This window comes from Notamacropus eugenii, chromosome 1 (assembly GCF_028372415.1).
Source record: "Notamacropus eugenii isolate mMacEug1 chromosome 1, mMacEug1.pri_v2, whole genome shotgun sequence".
NCBI lineage: Eukaryota > Metazoa > Chordata > Mammalia > Diprotodontia > Macropodidae > Notamacropus > Notamacropus eugenii.
In genome coordinates this window covers 137763406-137777941 of record NC_092872.1, presented here as the reverse complement: position 1 = coordinate 137777941, position 14536 = coordinate 137763406, and the positions used below count along the sequence as shown (strand labels likewise).

General features: G+C 40.2%; 1 protein-coding gene and 1 long non-coding RNA gene across 3 annotated transcripts in view; one reads left to right on the top strand and one right to left on the bottom strand.

The window, feature by feature from the left end:
• LIPC (lipase C, hepatic type) overlaps nt 1-14536 on the top strand; it is a 233094-nt gene that overhangs the window by 142549 nt on the left and 76009 nt on the right. The window lies entirely within an intron of this gene.
• The window catches only part of LOC140507763 (uncharacterized), a 35034-nt gene continuing 29516 nt past the window's right edge, over nt 9019-14536 (bottom strand). Inside the window, exon 3 of the long non-coding RNA XR_011968283.1 lies at nt 9019-9447. This is a non-coding gene — a long non-coding RNA (uncharacterized lncRNA). The remainder of the gene's footprint in view (nt 9448-14536) is intronic.

Sequence of the window (14536 nt, the reverse complement as noted above, 5' to 3'; positions counted from 1 at the left end):
AAAATGAGCTGGAGAAAGAAATGGCCAAGATACTCTAGTATCTTGGCAAGAAAAACCTAAACTGGAGTCACAAAGAGTCTTACATGACTGATCAATAGCAAATAGCCTAATCAGTCATGCCCTACCTCATGCTTCCCTATGACCATTGGATGACTAGAGACTTTAATACTTCAGAGGCTATGGTATTCCATGACATACAGACCATTCAGGTCACTGAATAAGAGGAATATAATGTTTTCAGAAGACTGTGGCCTTCCTTCCAGCTATATAACATCATGGGGAAAAGAATATCTATGTTAAAAATATGGGCATTTGTTTCAACAAGAGGTCAGTGGTCATTTTAAAAACTATGCAATTTCCCTAAAGGGTCTCTACAAACTTTTTGTAAACTTGCTTTTCCTAATCTTCCACGATGCTCCTCTGTGAGATTTCTATTTTAAATTGATACTACCTTTAGTGGCCATATCGTTCCACTTGGCAAAGAGATTAAGCCTTTGCTGATCCAATGCAGTTTCTATGCTCTTTGAGGCTCATTGTGGAATTGATTTGTCCTAGTCTAGTTTCCTTAGGAAATGGTGATAGTCTGTGTAGATGTCTGCCCGTTTATCTACATCCCGTCTTTCAGCATCAACAGCTTGTTCAAATAGGTCAAATTGGAATCGTAGCAATTGCAAGCCATATCACCTCATCTTAATTCTTCCTTCTAGTTTGTTATTGAAGTTTCTCTTTGCTATAATAAGTTGACTGCCTGACAGATAGCTGATGGAGAGATAACTCCCACATAAGTAGACAGATGTTTCTTGTCAGACAATAATCAGTTTCCATTTTTGTGATATTATTTGGTGATTCTCAAGTCCAGCATTCTCAAATTCCTTTCCTGAACAAGGGAAATACTGAAGATATAATCCGTAGACTAGAGAGTATCAGCTATATAATGGAGATAGTAATATGCTATTCACTGACCGATATTCATCGACTGAAAGTCAACATGGCATAGTGGATAGAGAGTTGGCCTTGGAGCCAGAAAGGACCTTTAAATCTTGCCTCTAACACATACTATGTTCCCTGCACAGAACACAATACCTGGTACATAATAGGTACTTAACATTTGTTGATTGGATTTGCCTTGACCTTGGGCAAATCACTTACCCTCTCAGCACTCTTGGCAACCCTCTAAGACTAAGTTGCAAAGAAGCAGCTAACCTGCATTGATAGAGAGTTTCCTCTACCCATAAGGTATGCCAATGAAATCCCATACCTAGTCCTTATCCCTAATAATAATTTGCTTTCATATAGGACTTCCAGGTTTATATTGTGCTTTCCTTATATTTATCCTTCTAAAATGGACTTTAATAGCTGCATGACCTTGAACAAAAGCCATGTAACCACTCTGAGGCTCAGGTATCTCATGAACTAGGTAGTGCCAATATTATTAAAAACGCCTCCTTCCTTAGTTCCTTCCTTTTTTTTATTCTTTCCTTCCCTTCCTTCCTTCCTTGTTGTCTGCCTACCTTGAAGGATGTTGGATAGCAGGAAACAAACAAGTTGTCCATAGTTATCCCACACTCTCACCGTATGACCAGTTTCCCTCCATCTCCAGCCATATATCATTCTGATGCTATCTTATACACTCACTGCTTCTCCTCTGAAATTCTTTGTTCGTGTTATGCTATGGCCTGGTCTTGCAGTCCCACACACCTCTCCATTCACCTACCGGGGGCTACCAACATTAATTCTGATACTATAGCGTTCTGGGACTTGTAACCACTCAGTATCAGTGGAAAGAAGACTATTAATATTTAAAATGTAGGGCTTTGTTTCAGGGTCATTAAAAGGATGCTGCACTTTCCCACAGTGGAATGGGTAGGATTTTGATCGGCATGGAAGGGAGTAGTAGAACAGAATGAGTAAAGTTACAGATGTGGAAAGATATCAAGGGATGTACAGGGAGTGGTGAGTAATTGAATTAACCCAATAAGAACCTGCTGCCGGTGAGGCCAAGGTTGGAGGCTCCAGCTGGTCATGGGCCAATTAGTCTAGTTCAGAACGTTTCACAACCTCCTCTCTCCTAAAAATGTGGTCATGAGGAGGATTGGGCTGGAGAGCCTGGACAGCTCTCATCAGAACCGTCACTGTTACATAAGAGAATATTTGTAAAGCACTTTGCAAACTTTCAGGTGCTACATAAATATTAACTATTAAATAAAAACAACTTAGATAATCATAACTTCTCATTTGTGTCATCACAAACATCCTGTGGGATTGGATTATTATTCCTATTTTATGGTTAAGGAAACTAAAGCCAAAGAAGCTGACGCATTGCCCAAGTGGTTAGCATCAGAGCTAGGGCTTGGAATACCATGTCTTTTCACTTAAAGTGTGGTTTCCTTTTCTTCCAGAGTATGTCAGTAATAGCATCTCTGTATAGAAAGCCTGGTATATTACTTAGTGACAGAAAGGCCTTAAAATAAATATTTCATAAATGTCCAAGAAATGTTTTACCATTTCTGTCTATTCCTCCAGGAAAAGGATAATAAAATCAATAAAACTCGAATTTCTTTCTTCTCACTCAGATTAAACTGTTATTTTTTTCTTGAACATATTAACTGATGTAATTCATTCTCTTTCTATTCTGCCTATTGACATTCCACCCTTCTTTCAAGTTCTACCTCAGTTCAAATATTATGCATCTCCTATGTGCAATTTACTATGCTAGACCCTGAGAATACAAAGATAAAAAAGATACGGTTCTTATCCTCAAGAGGCTTACAATCTAATAGGAATGATGATTTTTAAAAAGTAATGTTTACATGTTTCTTTAAGATTTGCAAATCATTTTGTAGATACTTCATTTTATCCTCATAAGAACCCTTCAAGGTAGGCATTTTTATTATCCCTATTTTACAGATGAGGAAACTGAGGTAGACAGTGGCTAAGTGACTTGCTTAGGGTCATACAAGTAGGAAGTTTCCTACAGGCAGGATGTGGTCTGGCACGTTCTAACTCCAGGTCCAGCATTCTATCCACTGTGCCAACCAAGGTAGAGTGTGAGAGGGGTAGTTTGTGGGTGCTCTTTCTACTTCTTTAAGTATTCCTGGATTTATTTCTCTCTGTACATATTGTATTCACCCCATGGAATCAAAGCTCCTTGAGGGTAGGAACTATTTCATTTTTGGTTTTGTTAGCCCAGCAAATTACCCTTTACTCATACTACTAGGTTCTTTATAATTATGTGTTGAATTCAAAGGAGAGCTCAGGAACAGTTGAGGAGGAAGAAGTCATTTTCAGTTAAGGGAAACAAGGAAGATTTTCACAAAAGATTTGTGAATTTGAACAGACAGAAATCTGAAAGAGGCACAGTGTAGGTGCCAGCAGCAAGGTGGCACAATGGATAGCACTCTGGACCTGGAGTCAGGAAGACTTGAGTTCAAATCCAGCCTCAAAGACTTACTAGCTGTGTGACCCTGGGCAAGCCACTTAATCCTGTTTGCTTCTGTTCCTCATCTGAAGGGGAATAATATATATGAAAAAAAGCTAGAAAGGGAGATTGGAACCATGTCTGTAGAACTTTAAATGTCAGGGTAAAAAGTTCTTATTTCATTCTAGAGCAAATAGGGAGGCAGGGAAGGCTTTTAACAAGAGCAGTTACATGAACAGACGGATATACCATCCTCCATGAAACTTTCCTTGGCCCACAAATCCCTTTTCATTAGGCTTTCCTGCTCTATTCCTTCAGTCTTTATAGCTTGTACCACTTAATTTAGTGCTTTATTATATTTTATCAATGTGTTTGTTAATTCATTTCTTGAGGGAGAGGCAGCAAACTTTATACAGTGACATCTCCTTTACCCCACTCTTTTTTTTGAAGGGAACTTCCACAAAATTGAATTTTCAAATCACTAAAGCTTGTTCCTTAAGATCAAACTTTTTCTTTAATTTTAATCATTTTGGATGGAAACATTTAGAAATTTCACACATACTTCCCTGCCTTCTTAAATAGAGTAAAAACTGTTTAACCTCTTTGTGATAGCATAAGGGTACCATTAAAAACATCAATTATTGTATATTGCAATCAGGTCCTCAGGGGTTGAAATTAATAAGTTCATTCCTACTCTAACTCCTCCCTACTATATTTTTTTTTAATACTTGCATCTGCTTTTTACAGCTTTTCTGTTTCCTCCCTTTGAGGTCAAGCTTGTCATTTCCTGCCATTGTCACTGTGCTCAAATCTAGCAGACCATCTCTTTACTTCAAAACTGCTTCATCTAACCTGCCATGGGTTAGGAAAACAGAAAACCAAACCTGTCACAATTTTGTGTGAAATGGGATCAACAAGGCTTCTAACGAATATTGATTGACAATGTGATCTTTACTGCATGGACTTTGCATCATTAATTTTGGTTGCCCAGCAGCAATGGCGTCAGAGCTGTAGGGTTTCTAGCCACCGCCCAGTCCAACCTCACTCAGCTATAAAATTGATCTTCCTAAAGTACATATCTGTCCATATCACCTTAACCCCACTCATTAAATTCCAGTGATTTCCTGTTACCTCCAAGATCCAATATAAAATTCTCTATTTGCCTTTCAAAACAGCACCTGACCCCTTCCTACCTTTCCAGCCTTCTTGCACTCCACTCTGTACTTTTCAGTCCAGTAACACTTGCCTTCTTAATGGTCCTCAAAGACAAAAAGTCTATCTCCCAACTGAGCATTTTCATTGGCCATCCTCAGAGCCTACGATCCTCTCCCTCCTCACCTCTGCTGTCTGGATGCCCTGGCCTCCTTCAAGTTCGAGCTAAATTCCCAGTTTCTGTAAGAAGCCTTTCCCAGTCCACCTTAATTTTGATGCCTTCACTCTAAGCATACTCCCAATTTATCATATTGTTTGTGGGGTAGCTACATGGCACAGTGGATAGAGAACCAGGCCACGAGGCAGAAAGACTTGAGGTCGAATCTAGTCTCAGACACTTACTAGCTTTGTAACTCTGAGCAAGTCACTTAACCCCATTTGCCTCAGTTTCCTCACCTGTAAAATAAACTGGAGAGGGAAATGGCAGGCCACTCCAGTACCTTTGGCAAGAAAAACCTAAATAGGTTCAGGAAAAGTCCGACATGACTGAAAAGACAGAATTATAACCACAACAAAAATCTTATTTGTACACAGTTGTTTGCCTGATATCTTCTCTAGACTGTGAGATCCTTGAAAGCAAGCATAGCTTGTTTTTTTTTTTTGTCTCCTTAGTACTTAGCACAGTGCCTGGCGCATATTAGGGATTTATGAAACACTTGTTGACTGACTACTTCATTTTTACAAATTAAGTAACAGAGGCTCGGAAAGATTAAAGGATCTGGCCAAGCTCATACAGACAGGGGCATTTTTATTTCCTTCTTGTTTCTTTCTCATGTTCTGGAGAGCTGAGGTTACCTGGTAAGCTACATCTGGATAAGTGAGGCACACATACCCCAGCATGCCTAGTGATTGTGCTGTGGCACTACCTCAGTGGATACATACTTAATCGATTGATCCTTCCTTCCTTCAGGAAGAATTCCATGTAAATAGTCATGCAGGGCTTATGTTTGCTGTTTTCTTTTCATTCTCTAACTCCTACAGCTGCTCTCTGGAGGCCCACTAAGGGATTAGGATAGTGTTTGCCAGCCTCTTCATCAACAGAGTGAATCTTTGCAGAAGAAGGCAGTCTTGATTAAACAGTCCATCTCAGCAGCGACTAGGATATTGTACCGTCTTTCTCTATGAACCATTCTCGACATTAGAGGCTCTTGCTATTATCATGTATTTCCTTTATTTCTCTCATGCATGAAATTCTCTGCTGTCTCATCTCTGCCTCTTGGCTTCCCTGGCTTCTTTCAAGCCTCAGCTAAACTCTCTCCTTCAAAGGAAGCCTCTCCCTATTCCCCTTAATGCTAATGTCTTACCTCTATTGATTATTTCCAATTTATCATGTACATATCTTGTTTGTATGTAGTTGTTTACCTGTTGTCTCTTGCATTAGACTGGAGTTCCTTGAGAACAGGGATAGCACAGAACCACAGTAGGCATTTAATGAATGTTTATTAATGGAATGACTATATTTTTAAAGTTGGGGTGAGGCCAATGACTGTGTACAGCTCTGCCTCACTTAAATTCAATTCACAGGCAGGTCTAGACATCACCCTCACCCTCACAAGGTCATTGGTCTTCTTCTAGAATGAAGTACACACAACCACAACAAAACTTGGAGTCCAATGCCACAAAATCAGATAAATTAGGACCTGGTGGCCACCTTCCTCTTCCTCTATATATTTTCCTCAAATATTTACTCCAAGGATTTCCAACTCATTCTTCGCTACTCTTGACACAAAGGACTTTCATTTTTCTTCTTAGTAGATTTGGGAAGGAACTACCGAAAACAAATCCAGAAGACCAGACTGCCAGAGCTGAAAAGATTCTGAGGAAATTCTCTTGTTCAAAATCCTCAGAGACAAATGAGGAAAATGAAGTCCATAAAGGGGAAGAGATTCACCCAAGATCACACAATTAATGGGAGCCAGAGTCAGCTCCATTTTTGTTCCTTTCTATCCTGCTGCCTCCTGTCTTTGTTAATCGCTTCATTTAGTTAAGTTAGTTGGGTAACCCAGCTCATGCTCTCCTTTCTGCTTCCCTCTCCCCTTCCTTTGGGGCTTTGGGGTTTACTGGCTAGATGTCCTTCCTTCCTTCCTCCCTCCCTTCCTCCCTCTCTTCCCTCCCTTCCTTCCTTCCTTTCTTCCTCAACAATAGGTCCCTGCCCAAGCTCCACTTAATGGTTGGCCTAGAGTAGTAACTAATAACAGTGTGTGTTGATTTAATTATTTTTCTTTTGTTCATTAAAAGGGCCATTCCCTGACTACTTCTTAAAGAGGCGTGTTCACTCAGTGGGTGTTACCTCTCTCTAAGTGAGTACTTGAAAAGGCCAATCTAGTCTCCCACTGTATCCTGATGAATATCTGGTCACTGGACCCACATGGCTCAGGAGAAGAAAGTGAGGTTGGTGACCTGCACAGCCCTCCCTCACTCAAAGCCAAGTCAAGTGCAAATCATGTCATCATTTCTCTGATGTCATGATCTTCTTCGAAAACGAAGGTCAAACACAGCTGAGTACTAAATATTTCAGATTTTGGAGTGATAAGGGGCTTTGGAAATCAACCAGTCCATCTTCATTTTACAGATGAGGAAACTAAGACCCTCAGAGGTGGGGTGAAATGCTCAGGGTCACAAAGATCAGACCTTCCAGGGGTCCCTTACAGTACTAAAAGTACTTGGAATCAATCTGACAGTCTATGTATGAGTCCTCTGGACCAAGTTTTCCTGCCTTCTCATTCTATCAGAATTGCTTAATAGTCAGTTGGTCAAGAAATATTTATTACGTTCCTACTCTGTGCCAGGCAAGAGCAGTTAGGTGGTGCAGCAGGATAGAGTTCTGGGCCTGGAGAACTCATCTTCTTGAGTTTCAAATCTGGCCTCAGAAACTAGCGGTGGGACCCTGCACAAATCACTTGATCCTGTTTGCCTCAATTTCCTTCTCTGTAAAATGAGCTGGAAAAGAAAATGGCAAACCACTCCAGTGTCTACCAAGAAAATCCCAAACAGGGTCACAGAGAGTCAGACAAAGCTAAACAAAATGTGCTAGGCACTGTGCCAGGCACTGTGCCAAGCACTGTGGTTACAAAGAAAGGTTAAAAGAGAGGTCTGCTTCAAGGAGCTCACTGGTCTAATGGGGAGAAAACCTGGTATTGATACTGAAGCTGACAGGCAGCAGGGAGTTGTAATTAAAGAGCTGGCCTCAGCGCCAGGAAGTCCCACCTCTACACATACTGATTACTTAGGCCTTGGAAAATCCCCAGGCATTCTTCTGGGACTATAATTTTCAGACAAGGTGCTAATCTGTATAGCTAGAGGAAATTCCTCATTTAAAATGCACTACATCATGAATTTACAGGTCCAGAAAAAAAAATTACTTTACTTCATAGGATTGTTGTAAGGAAAATATTTTTTAATTCTTAAAACATTATGCAAATGTGAGTCATCATGATCATTGTCTAGACTTCTTGCTTGTCTTTGAATCGAGCTTATTTTTAGGTATGTGCCACTCCCCATCCCACTCCACACCCCCATACCAACGACCAGTTACAGATCCAACAGAATGACACAGAAAGAAGAATGATGGAACACCGGGCCATAATCTTGATGTTGGACTCTCAAAGCCTATCTGTTAGGTTTTCATAGCCAGCCAGGCTATACAGTCTCTGACAGACTGTATTGTCTCTGTCATTGTCTCAGTTGGGGAAAGGTCTTCTGCCCTCTTCCTGACCATGATCACCACGGAGCAAAGAGCCTCTCTACCTCACTGTTCCTGCTTTCTGATGCCCATCTTGTTGATTCTCTGATCTTAAAGATTCTGGCACCTGTCTTCCTAGAACTAGGGCACCTGCGTCATTCTCCCTACCTTAGCTAACTTCCCCAAACTCTACCTCATATCTACCTAGACCAGTGGTATCTACTAGGCTTCTCCAATTCTGTTGGTTTTACCCCATCTTGACAAACTCTTTTCCATCACTGACAATGACTTTATCACCATCATCATCACCACCACCACCATCATCATCATCATCATGTTACAGAGGAAAGGACAATGGTTCCATAATCAGAGGACATGAGTTCAAATCCTACATCTGATACTGCCTGTGTGACCTTGCGTAAGTCACTTAACCTCCATGGACCTCAGTTTCCTTATGTTTAAAATGAAAGATTGAACTAAAAGGACTCTAAGGTTTGCTTCTAGACAAAAACAAAAGAAATCACTCCCTCTTTCCAGGCCTTAAATTGTACTCTGTAAAATGTGGAAGTTGATCTAAATGCCCTCTGAGGTCCCTTCCAGAAACTGAGATCCTAGGATCATCATCATAGCAACTAACATTTATATAACATTTTAAAGTTTACAAACCATTTTACACAGATTATCTCATTTCATTCTCATAACAACCTTGTGAGTATATATTTCAACTTTTATTAGCATTATTTTACAAATGAGAAAATGGAGACTCAGTGACTTGCTTATGGTTCTGTGGCTAATAATTGTCTGAATGAGGACAGACAGGTTCCAATTTCATTTCCAAGTCTAGTGCTTCAGTGCTTTTTTTCAGTGTCACCTCTATGACACAGCCACACACACACGGGCCTGTGGGAAGCTTTGAAATCACCTTAATTTCCCCTTATTTCCACTTTTGTATAAAGCATCCTGGCATTTCTCGGATACCGTAGAGCCTCTGTGGTCCCAGAGATAACATAGGTGTTTTTCAAAGTTCATGGGTTGCGACACTTTAAAATATTTGCATTCCAAACTTTCAAATCAGAACCAGATCCCAGATGAGCCGGGTTGCTGGAGAACACCATCCGTCATTACAATGAAGCTTCTGCAAAGAGAATGAAAGATTCTAAATGAGTCTGAAGTGGTTTTTTCAGTGCATAAATGCATTCTCTACTTCCAACAAATACATTAAAAAGATAAACCGCCTAAGAGAAGAACAGGGGCAAGACATGGGAACAATGAACTGCCATGTGCGGAGCTCTGTGCCAGGCATTCAGGGAAGAACACAGTTGAGATAGGGCGTGACCCTTGCCCTCACAGAGTTTATACTTAGGTAATTAAGTGCTGTTCTCACAAACACTTCCAAGGATGACCACTTGCTGGGGATGTTACAGAGGAGAGTCATGCTTCAGGAAAGTGATTGCACTGCATGACTCTGAAGTTAATCTGTACTCTAAGAATCTGCAATTCCATGACTAGATGGGAAAATTGGATTCCACCCTTAGAACCATGCTGGGCTTTGATAGGCCAGTTTTGGCTTTCTCTTGTCCAATTCCAGACCTTTAGAGCATATTTGTGACATATCCAACATATCTAACCATCTCCCTCTTCAGCTTCCTATTATGCGTTTTCTTCTCTCATTGGAATATAAACTTTCTGAAGGTGGGGACTGTCTTGTTTGTTTTTATTTGTATCACTAGGCTTAGTCCAAGGCAGATAAGCTCAATTCCCCCAGGAACTTTAGGTGGGGACAGGGCATCCAGTGCATAGAGCACTGGATTGGCAACCAGGAAAACTCATCTTCCTTTGTTCAAATCTGTCCTCAGACACTTACTACCTGTGTGACTCTGGGCAAGTCACTTAAAGCTGTTTGCCTCAGTTTCCTCATCTGTAAAATGAGCTGCAGAAGGAAATGACAAAACGCTCCAGTATCCTTGTCATGGTTTCATGGAGAGTCAGACATGACTGAACAACCACAGTGACTACAGGTTTAGTCTAGTCAAGAAACTGTAGTCTTTTAAAGTTGGTAGGAACTTGAGAGGGCTTGTAGTTCAGTGTAAAAGCAAGCACCCCATCATACACAGGAAGGCCTGCTATACAGGTTCTTAGATCGGCTTTTCTAAAAGGAAAGAAACTTTTGAGGTGTCAACAATCACTTTAATCAAGCACATATATCATTCACTTCATTCAGGATAAAAAGTCAACACCCTGAACTTCAGAGAAAATACAGAGAAATAAAGACCAACAGACAAGGCTTCCAGCTGTCTAACATAAGCATACATACATCACAGATAATAGACAGATCCAACTGTCTGACCATCCATACATAGTTAACAGAGAGAGAAGCACCAACACCTAAGTTTTCAAAGTTGGGCAACTCCTTAGCAGCTTCCCAGAGTCTCATCTGGCACGCAAACCTTCTTCCAAAAACTAAGCCCAAAAGTAAAACCTCACCTCAGAGTATTTATATACTTTTCAGAGTCAGAGGGCATCACAACTCTTGAGAACCAGTGCCTCATTAGAAATTAACAAAAGGTGTGGGCTTCCCCTAATCAAGTTTCCTTTAATGAGCAGGCCCATTAATGGGTGAGGAAGATCTTTAACTCTCATTACACTACATCCAGTCCCTTTCTTGAAGCATGAATACCTTTTATAATATTAGCACTATGTGGTCATCCTTGAGGGTCATTGTGGAGAAAGCAGCATTTGAGTACATGTCTGTAAGATCTATGAAGAATACGATACCTTACACAGAGTAAGTACTTAATAAACATACTCTCAGTCTCTATATATCTATATCTGTCCATCTATCTAGACCAGGGAAAACTTTTTTGTATCATGAACCCTTTTGGAAATCAGATAAAGCTACGATCCCCTTCTCAGAATATTTTTATATGTGTAAAATAATAGGATTACCAAGAAAATCCCAATTATATTGAAATAGAGTTATCAAAAAAAAAATTAAGGTTCATGATCCAGTTACTTTTCTTTTCCCAAAACATTCTAACATCTTGGTTTCTCAATTGCCCCAAACACTTTCCCCTGTGCTTCCAGATTCTTGCAGTGAATGAATTTCAGTGAGGTTAGTTTGGAAGCTGTCTTTATCTTCTAGATTATTAGGGGGTTAGGTAGGCAGGAGACTGATTTGTTATCACATAGAATTTCTGTAACAGTTGTGGGAGGCACAGGAACAATGGGCCATAAGCCACAGCAAGGAAATCAGGGTGAGCTAGGAAGAACCAGGACCTGTAGTTCGTCCAGTGAGGCAAACTAAATGTACCTTCCTGAACTTCCTTTTCTTCATGTGCAAAATGAAGGGGATCAGACTACCTGATCTCTAGGGTCCTTTCCAGCTTTAACTGTATCATTCTATGATCTTACAGCCTATACTGGGTCAAGTCCAGGGAGGCAGCTCAGATAGGAAGCACTGAGCTAGTCCCAAAGGCAGAAGCGCAGAATCAGAGATAGGGGCATTAATAAGCAGAGGCAATAAGGAAAAGCTCAAAGCCCAAAGCTGCAGCTATTTCATCTCTGCCTTATTTTATTGCCAGCTCTACAGAGTATCCTAAATATCTTAGTGTAGTTTTACGCTTTTAAGAGTTTTCACTGCTTAAAGCTACACTAAAAATTTTAGGATGTGTAAAAAAGCGATACAGCCACGTGTGTGAATTCACATATGTGAATGTACCCATTACAACCAGTTCTCTAGAAAATATGTTCACAGGACACTTTTCACTTTAATCTACATTATTAACATCGTTTTCCTTCACCACTTTAAGTCAACAAAACAAAAAAATCAAGCCCTGGCTTACAGCGTTTCCTTATTTTCTAAGTGAAAATGCACTGAAAATTTAAGAATCAGCTTTCATTTGCTGGTAAGACCCCATCAGTGAGTACAGGGGAAATGAATTGGGCATCTGCCGTACTTGAGTCCTGGCTCTAATAGGAACCAACAGAAAGTCCTTAAACAAGACACCATCTTGTAAAACAGGGATAAGAAAGCTTTCTATACTGACTTCAAATGAGATGATAGGTGTGAAAATAGTCTGGAAAATCTACAGGGCTATACAAATATATCCATATGGATGATGGGATCATACATCTAGAGCCAGAAGGACCCTCAGGGACCATCTAGTCCTATCACCCTCCAGATGAGGAAACTTGAGGCCCAGGCAAATTAAGTGACTTTGCCAAAGAAATAAGTCGTCAGAGGCAAGATTTGAACCAAGGTTCTATTCTGAACATGGAACATATTTTCTCCCCAAAATTTGCTCTGTACAGAACTCAAATATGGCTTCTAATCATATTCTTAGTGTCCAGAGAGGGAAGATATGGCTTAAGATGATAACTTGTAGATTCTTAGTGCCTGGAGAGAGAAGTTGACATCAACTTAGGTTGATACTTTGTGGAACCCTAGGAAACTCTGAAGTACTTTGTGAATTTTCATGAAGGGATCACGTGCCCTTCTCCTCTGGTAGAGGACTCTGGCAAATTCTCTTTATTGTGGGAAGATGTTGTACATTTTTTTGGTAATTGTAAAAATATAGGTGGCCACAGTTAGAAGTTAAGATAGTTATGAGTCAGGATTTTAAGGAGAAATATTAACAATGCTCAAACTACAAATAATAAAGTAGAAGGACAGATAATATACTAAAAGCTAGAAGGAATCTTGTTTGTTTTTCTTTTAGTTGCATCAGTTGTGTCTGTCTTTTTGTGACCCCATTTGGGATTTTCTTGACAGATACTGGAGTGGTTTGCCATTTCCTTCTCCAACTCATTTTACAGATGAGGAAACTGAGGCAGACAGAGGTTAAATGACTTGCCCAGAGTTACACAGCTAGTAATTGTCTGAGGCTAGATTTGAACTCAAGAAGATAAATCTTCCTGACTGCAGGTCCAGTACTCTGTCCACCAGGCCACCTTGCTGACCTTAGAAAGAACCTTAGGGACCATTTAATCTAAACTAGGAGTGGGGAACCTAAGGTCTCGTAGCCACATGTGGCCCTCTAGGCCACAAATGATTTAGTCAAAGGACCTCACTTGAGGACCTAGAAGGCCACAGGTGTCCGCAAGACTGCAGATTCCCCACCCCCGAATTCTAAATCCTTAATTTTACAGACAAAGAAACACGCAAGAGAGAGGTTAAGTGACTTGACCAATGTCACACTCTGAGAAGCAGGGTCTGAACATGGACCCTCTGACTTCTAATCCAATGTGCCTTCTCTGCTATGTGGCATTTCCTTTTTATATGGAAAGACAGAGCTGATGGCATGGTAGGAATATTATTACGTTTAGTGGTGTTTTCTTGTTCCCAAAGAGCAAGATAGAGGAGATGATACAAATAAATAAAACATCTTTATTTGAACTGAAAGAAAAATTAACATTTTTGCATGGTATTCATATACAATTATTTTTCACTTGTAAACCAGCACAGGTTTTTGGTATTTCAGAAAAATACCATCGTATGGGCACCAGCTATATTGGGATCCAAATAGAATTATTGTCACACTGTACCTGAAGTTTAAAGATGACACTATTGACTAAAGAGGCACTCATTCTGTATGTCTGTGCAATCAATAGGTGCCACACCTAAAGACTGTCCTTTGGGTTGAACCCTTAGCCAATATTTGCAGTCTGTTCCATGCTTTTTTAACTTCATGTTCTTTTGGATGCCTTTGATCTAACAAAATCACCCCTCTTCAGACCGGTAGACAGATGGTAGTTGGTGGCAGTCAGCAGTCTACAGACATGCTGAATTATTTGAAATGGCACAAGTGTTTTCTTCAAACTTTCTTCTGTCCACTTTGTTTATAACTGAACTATTTTTCAAAAAATCAAAAAACTTCAGAGTTGGGAAGCACCTCAGAGATCATCTAGCCTAACCTATAATCTGAAAAAAAAGTTCCCTCTATAGCTCATGGTCATATAGCCTTCACTTGAAAATTCCCAGTGAAGGAGAACCCGTTACCTTTGATTGGGCCTGTTGTTTCCCAGGATTGTTCTTTTGTACGTGTCTGACTTGAACTTTAAGACCATTTTATCAGCTGCTTGTTTTGACCTTTAGGAAAGGATATTATGTGTGGTTCACACTTACCAAATTACAATAGTTTTATTAACTTCTCCTCCCACCTGTTAATTATCCATTAAACCCTGGCAGACAGAGAATGGAATTCACCATACAGAAATCACTCAGG